General features: G+C 42.9%; 1 protein-coding gene across 1 annotated transcript in view; it reads right to left on the bottom strand.

Annotated features, from left to right (window-relative positions):
- adamts10 (ADAM metallopeptidase with thrombospondin type 1 motif, 10) overlaps positions 1-6,333 on the bottom strand; it is a 64,856-nt gene extending 58,523 nt beyond the window's left edge. Inside the window, exon 1 of the mRNA XM_060880666.1 lies at positions 6,078-6,333. The gene's annotated coding sequence lies outside the window, so the exon portion shown is untranslated. The remainder of the gene's footprint in view (positions 1-6,077) is intronic.
- Between the last annotated feature and the right edge of the window lie 1,893 nt (positions 6,334-8,226).

Here is an 8,226-nt window from a genome sequence, read left to right on the forward strand (position 1 = left end):
GTATAGTGCCTGTGTGTGTGTGTGTGTGTGTGTGTGTGTGTGTGTGTTCCCATGCATTTGCACCTCCAATCCCCAGAATAAATAAACCCATTTTTCACTCTGCTTTGGGAAAAAAAACATTGTTTTGAAAAGTTATTTGAAACTCCTGCACGCTGCTGTGCTCGGCTGCCTTGCCGTGTTAACATGTCTCGCATTAAAATACTGCCTTTATTGTTCCGACTTACCGAGCCCGGGGTACAAATATCCATTTCTCACCTCACACAAGAGACAACAAACAATACATCTGCCTTTATCTTCAAAGCACAATATACAGTAACACAGAGCGTTTGGGCTTTAACTAAGAATGTGTGTGTGCGCGCGCGCATGTGTGTGTGTGTGAGTGTGTAGGGGCCGGTGGAGGGGGCAAGTTTGCGGTGGAAAAGAAGTGGATGCAGGTTTAAGGTTGCCCTCATTTCCTTTGAGAGAAAGTCAAATGGCCCCGGTTCAGCAGGGAGTCTTAAAACACTAAGACGTCTTTGTCCCACCCTCCGCTCCCCCCTCTGCCCCCCTTAGACACTATACCAACTACAAATGGTGCAGGACTGCAGTGGGCCCCTCTCTTCTCTCTCCTCTTCTCTTCTCTCGCCTCTTCTTTCCTCTATCCAATCTCCAAGGGCTTTTCCAGAGATTTGCCACTTTGGCACAAGTCCCTCTGGATCCATTTCTTCTCGTCAGAGGCTTGTTTTATTGTAAGATATCCAAAGGTTATTATTAAGCCATTTATTTTCTCATCTCGCTTTCGTCAAACAAAGGCCCCTCTGAGCAGACGCACACCCAACTGCTCGCAGGAAAGGTCTGAACTCGCTTGTTTTTTCATACATCGTCAATTGTTCAGAAAATAAAAAACAGCACTTAACCGTATCGATTAAAGCTACTGGAAGATCAGATCACCTGCTAACTTTAGTTAATTAAAATAACAGCTATAATTTGTTGCTAGTTCAAGAACCGCAGCAACTAGTAACCGACTGGCAATAATACTAAACCAATATCTCAAGAGTTTACATTTATGCCGTTTGTCAGACGCCTTTATCCAGAACGACTTACATTTTATCTCATTTTACACAGCTGAACAATTAAGGGTTAAGGGCTTTGCTCAAGGGGCCCAGCAGTGGCAGCTTGGTGGACATGGGATTTGAACTTCCAATTGGTAGTCCAACACCTTAACCACTAGGCCCACTTTTTTTATTTTTATTTTATTTGAACTAACATGATATGTTTGTGATAGAGACTCATTCATTCATTCATTCATTCATTCACTCATTTTCTACCGCTTATCCAAACTACCTCGGGTCACGGGGAGCCTGTGCCTATCTCAGGCGTCATCGGGCATCGAGGCAGGATACACCCTGGATGGAGTGCCAACCCATTGAAGGGCACACACACACACACACACACACTCTCATTCACTCACGCACTCTCATTCACTCATGCACTACGGACAATTTTCCAGAGATGCCAATCAACCTACCATGCATGTCTTTGGACCGGGGGGAGGAAACCCCCGAGGCACGGGGAGAACATGCAAACAAGGCGGAGGCGGGAATCGAACCCCCAACCCTGGAGGTGTGAGGCGAACGTGCTAACCACTAAGCCACCTTGCCCCCCTGATAGAGACTCCAGAACTTTAAATGTAAAGGTAGTTGGTTCAACTGAGAGCTTAGCTAGCAGCTAGCAAGTTTAGAACTGCTGTTAGCAACCATAGGGGCAGTTGTAGCTCAGTGGTTAAAGCATTGGACAACTGATCGGAAGGTTCAGAGTCTGAATCTCAGAGCCACCAAGCTGCCCCTCCTTAACCCTTTTAACCCTCAATTGCTGTATAAATGAGATAAATGTAAGTGGCTCTGGATAAGCACGTCTGCCAAAAGCCATAAATGCAAATTTGGCACTAACAATAATCTGACAACTTTAAAAGCTAGCTAATTGAATTAAGACCTGTTGTTAATAAATAAACAGTGCTAATATTAAACAGACAATAGGAGTAAGAGTTTAGCGAGCAGACTGGGAGTTTAACTAAGACCTGGGTTAAAAACTAAATACTGCTAACATTAATCTAGCAAGTTTAGCTAGTTTAACTAAGAACCGCCATTAGTAACCGGTTAATCTGACATCTGTAGCTAGAGATTTAGCTTGCAAATACTATATAGCTAATGTTTAGCAACAAAACTAATCTGTAGCTAACAGTAAATGATAAAGTGGTAGATTATTGTTTATTTAAACAGCATGAAATTGAGAAATATTCACTGTAGCTTGTCCCAAAAATGACCACGTCTTTGATCGAAAAAGTCCTCAGGACACACCTTTATGCCTTCAACACAAATCCTTCACCTTTAACAATAATGTAAAGCATATGAACAGGAGGATCGTGTGTGTGTGTGTGTGTGTGTGTGTGTGGCTTGTCTCTAGATTTGATAAATTGATAAAGAATCCTGGCTACATTAATTATTACAATGACAACAATGATGACATTCATGAGTTATGTTACAAATGTAAATGTACAACGCTGTCAAAACACCTTTTCACAACAGGTTTCGTCAACAAGCACTGTGATGAGTCATTAAGATAAGACTTTAAAGGAGTTTCCATCAGACAAAGGTTTGGTCTTGTGTATATATCAGCCGAGCGCCTTATAAATAATCTGAAGCTGGAGAAGGTCAACGGCTACCCTGATCAAAAACATCCAAGCCTCAGAGGCATCGCACATCGGTGTGAACTTTACTAATCAGACCCATATGACTCCAGTCTCAATGCACAGGAGTCTCTGAAGTATGGAAATCTCTCTCTCTCTCTCTCTCTCTCTCTCTCTCTCTCTCTCTGGCTATCTCTCACTCACACAATCTCTCTCTCCCGTACTCACACAATCAAGCCCTCTCAGTGTCCAGAAATCCTGTCTCCCAGACTTATACCACAACACACCCCCTGGAAACAAACTAGATCTGAATATTTTTGTGCTTTTCCAGGAATTTCTGTCCTTTATTCCCCTATTTGGACAGCATATCACAGTGCATTGTGCCAACAACGAGGAAAGCGGTATTAAATGGAGAACATCCAGAGGCCACTGGCGTCTACGAACACGCCACCCTCATCCACAGACAACATGCTGAGGTCTACAGAAACCAGGAGATCTGAACTTGGAGCAAGCCAGAAACAGATGAGGTGATAACATTAATGACGAGAACAAAGGCTGGGCTAAATCGAGCTCAGGGCCTCTGCAGTCTCTGAGAATAAACACCGGCCTACACGGGAGAGCGCAGAGCGCTTACGGCCACTGATGCAAGCTTGGCTAAAATGACTCATGACGCAACATTTAGTGAACTCAATCAACCATAGATCAGTCAACACACTGCAGCATCTGGGAAACGAGTCGGTGAACAGACGTAAGCTGGACAGAATTAGCTTGCTTTGCTTTGACATTCTAGGACTTTTTTTTTTTCAAAAAGCAATCCTGTGAAACAGTTCAGTTTGCATGTTCAGTCATCCATGTCATGTGACTGCAGAGAGAGAGAGAGAGAGAGAGAGAGAGAGAGAGAGAGAGAGAGAGAAAGAGAGAGAGAGAGAGAAGTATCGTGGGATTTCTCTGCTAATCTTCTGATCGCTGAGGATTTATGCTAGTCACGGATGCCACTCCACACCTCGTGCAACTTTACAGCCACAAAGTTCCAAGGTTATATGAGCAGTGACCCACGGTTAACAGCCTCCTAAATGTCTAAATGTCATGTGTTGCTTTCCATAATAATAACACTATAATAACTTTGGGGCGATATTGATTTTTTATTTCTTTTTTTTTTCTGGCTTGATGATTTACAACTAAAACAAAAAAACATCTCAATCTTATAAAATAAAGGAAGAAAGTTCCCCTGTAGAGAAAATTCCCCCTCAGATCCTCTGTAGCAGGAAGCTAGCAATCTTTGTAGTTATTTAGCTATGACTGGAGTCCTGGAGTCAACATGCTAACCGTAAATGAACTTGCTAATATAAACTTGTTGGAGAAGAATGATATCGCCGTTTCTACCTAATGACTATGGTGTCATTTTGTTAGCAAAGTCAGGAAAAATAAAATGAGAAATGAACCTTCTGTCAACAAGTTTAGGGTTAAGTAAAGAAGTTCTTCTTGGAGTGGAGACGGCTATTATGTCAACATCTACGGTTAATTTAGCAGACAAATAAAATATCACAATCTGCGATCTTTCCTGGTCACGTGTCATCAATCAAATCTAAATACTGTAGCTACTTTAGCTAGCAGCTAGCTAGTTTAACTAACAACTGATCTTAGCAACTGTTTTAGCACAAGCATCAGTCAGACAACTTTAGGTATAGTTTATCATTTCATCCATAAACACAAACCGTAGCTAAATGCTCATTGTAGCAACTGTCTAACTCTCAGCAGCAGGTGCACATGTGTAGCAGGATTCATTCATTCATTCATCTTCTACCGCTTATCCGAACTACCTCGGGTCACGGGGAGCCTGTGCTTATCTCAGGCGTCATCGGGCATCAAGGCAGGATACACCCTGGACGGAGTGCCAACCCATCGCCGGGCACACACACACTCATTCCCTCACGCAATCACAATTTTCCAGAGATGCCAATCAACCTACCAAGCATGTCTTTGGACCGGGGGAGGAAACCGGAGTACCCGGAGGAAACCCCCGAGGCACAGGGAGAACATGCAAACTCCACACACACAAGGCGGAGGCTTGGATATAGATTCAATTATTATTTTAGGGATGTTTCTTTCTGTTGGTATGCGGTAAGACGAGTCAACATACCCATGACACAAAATGCTAATATCTACACACGCTACATGAGTTTTCTTCTGGCAAAAAAAGATTTAGTTCCTTAATAAAACCATAACCTTTATATCTATCATGGAAATCAAGTAAAATGATAATACTAACTGATACCAAACTAACAATTTGTTTTACAGTAGATCACATTTTGCATGGCTAATTAGAAGCAGATGGAATTTAATTATTTAAAAGAAGCACCAATGACTTTTCTTCCTGTCATCACACTGGAAGACATATTATCGTTTGATATATTATGACAAAAACATACATGCAACTGTCTACGAAACTTTATCTTTCCTTGTCTATACAGTATATCTACTTTTCCATACCTAAGAAGTGTAATTACTTTTGAGAGTCAGAAATAGCTATTTTCTTGATTTCCCCTGATAATACAGATAAACCACGATCTACTGTCTGTCCTCCTCAATCCATAAAAAAATACAATCAATTAAGCCTCTTCCTGTAGGACCCACAGTGACGTCACTGTAAGAAGTCTAACGTCAAGTCAAACAGGGTGATGAAGGAAGATTGAACTTTGCCTTGTCGAGATTTAGATATTTGCCTCAAGCTCCAGAATATATAATATATTACAGTTTTATATAATATATTACAATATTATACAGTTATATATAATTCTATATAATACAGTTATATATAATATAGTTGTATATAACTATATTACAGTTATATATAATACAGTTATATATAATATAATTATATATAATATATTTATATATAATATAGTTGTATATAACTATAATGCAGTTATATGTAATATAGTTATATACAATATAGTTGTATATAACTATATTACAGTTATATATAATACAGTTATATATAATATAATTATATATAATGCAGTTCCAGTTCATGCGTTTTTTTCCTTCTTTTTCTAAACAGTGTAATTTTGGATGCAGTTGCTCTTTCATTTCCGCAGTTCTCAGCTCCCACGTCATAAGTGTTTCGGACTCAAAGAGCACTGATATTCTTCTGCAAGCTTTCCAAGGAAGGCGATTAATGCAAATCAAGAGCAATATCAACAGCAATAACAATAACAGTGCAATATGCGTTTGGAAATTTGACACGGTCACACTTTAGACTAGAGAAGAGCTTTAAAACTGTAAATGTTTGTCCGAAAACGTCATGCAATTTCTCTATGTGGAGCTCCAGCGCATGCAGTCTGCTTGCCCACGTCCTCCTGCTGCATGCAAGTCAAAGGAAATGCACAATATAAAGGCGTTTATTCCCCACCTGTGAGTGCGATTTGTGCAGCAAAAGTCTCCTCTCAGTGCCGTGTGTGTGTGCGTGTGTATGTACGTGTGTGTGTGTGTGTGTGTGTGTGTGTTTGTGTGTGTGTGTAAAGTCCCGCGGTCCTCCCGGTTCACTGCCGCATGCTGTACAGAGCGCACGGCGGAGCGGAGCGCAGTGTGGTTCTGCAGCGTTTCTCTTTTTCTTTCTATTCTTAAAGGCTTTCCTCTCTCTCTCTCTCTCTCTCTCTCTCTCTCTCTCTCTCTCTCACTCTCTCTCCCTCTCTCTCTCCCTCCCCCTCTCTCTCCCTCTCTCTCTCCCTCTCTCTCTCTTTCTCTCTCTCTCTCTCGCACGCTCGCTCATGCGCACCCGTCTGTCGTTGCGCGAACGCGCGCTGTGCGCAGGAAGTCGCGCGGGCGGCAGTAATGAGCGTCGGCGCTTTGATGGGGCCAGGAAGAGGGCTGAGCTCCTTCACCTGCTGGAGATCAGATACCCGCCACTACACCAAACTGCCTATGTGTGTGCAAAATAACACCACATGAGGCTTTTTTTACGATGGGATGTTATACAGTATGTTACTTTCACTGATATGTATAGTTTACAGTCTGGATATCAGGGGACGTCAAGTGTAGATCTGTAGAGTATGTAAGGTGAAGCACGTGGACCATACTGAGAAAAAAATGAAATGATTAATGTATTAAAAAATTTATTTCAGTTACGCACTAGTTATTCAGCACCTTATTGTAGAACCAAAAGGTGATCCAGGGGGTGGAGTCAGACCTGATCCAGCTCCTCCTACATGAGTGGAGAATAACTAAATGTCCAGGGGGTGGAGTCAGACCTGATCCAGCTCCTCCTACATGAGTGGATTATAACAAAATGTCCAGGGGGTGGAGTCAGACCTGATCCAGCTCCTCCTACATGAGTGGATTATAACAAAATGTCCAGGGGGTGGAGTCAGACCTGATCCAGCTCCTCCTACATGAGTAGAGAATAACTAAAGGTCCAGGGGGTGGAGTCAGACCTGATCCAGCTCCTCCTACATGAGTAGAGAATAACTAAATGTCCAGGGGGTGGAGTCAGACCTGATCCAGCTCCTCCTACATGAGTAGAGAATAACTAAATGTCCAGGGGGTGGAGTCAGACCTGAAACAGCTCCTCCTACATGAGTGGATTATAACAAAATGTCCAGGGGGTGGAGTCAGACCTGATCCAGCTCCTCCTACATGAGTGGAGAATAACTAAATGTCCAGGGAGTGGAGTCAGACCTGATCCAGCTCCTCCTACATGAGTAGAGACTAACTAAATGTCCAGGGGGTGGAGTCAGACCTGAACCAGCTCCTCCTACATGAGTAGAGACTAACTAAATGTCCAGGGGGTGGAGTCAGACCTGATCCAGCTCCTCCTACATGAGTAGAGAATAACTAAATGTCCAGGGGGTGGAGTCAGACCTGATCCAGCTCCTCCTACATGAGTAGAGAATAACTAAATGTCCAGGGGGTGGAGTCAGACCAGATCCAGCTCCTCCTACATGAGTAGAGAATAACTAAATGTCCAGGGGGTGGAGTCAGACCTGAAACAGCTCCCCCTACATGAGTGGATTATAACAAAATGTCCAGGGGGTGGAGTCAGACCTGATCCAGCTCCTCCTACGTGAGTAGAGAATAACTAAATGTCCAGGGGGTGGAGTTAGACCTGAACCAGCTCCTCCTACATGAGTAGAGACTAACTAAATGTCCAGGGGGTGGAGTCAGACCTGATCCAGCTCCTCCTACATGAGTAGAGAATAACTAAATGTCCAGGGGGTGGAGTCAGACCTGATCCAGCTCCTCCTACATGAGTAGAGAATAACTAAATGTCCAGGGGGTGGAGTCAGACCTGAAACAGCTCCTCCTACATGAGTGGATTATAACAAAATGTCCAGGGGGTGGAGTCAGACCTGATCCAGCTCCTCCTACATGAGTGGAGAATAACTAAATGTCCAGGGGGTGGAGTTAGACCTGAACCAGCTCCTCCTACATGAGTAGAGAATAACTAAATGTCCAGGGGGTGGAGTCAGACCTGATCCAGCTCCTCCTACATGAGTAGAGAATAACTAAATGTCCAGGGGGTGGAGTCAGACCTGATCCAGCTCCTCCTACATGAGTAGAGA

Source organism: Tachysurus vachellii, chromosome 11, assembly GCF_030014155.1.
Source record: "Tachysurus vachellii isolate PV-2020 chromosome 11, HZAU_Pvac_v1, whole genome shotgun sequence".
In the NCBI taxonomy this organism is placed as follows: Eukaryota; Metazoa; Chordata; class Actinopteri; order Siluriformes; family Bagridae; genus Tachysurus; species Tachysurus vachellii.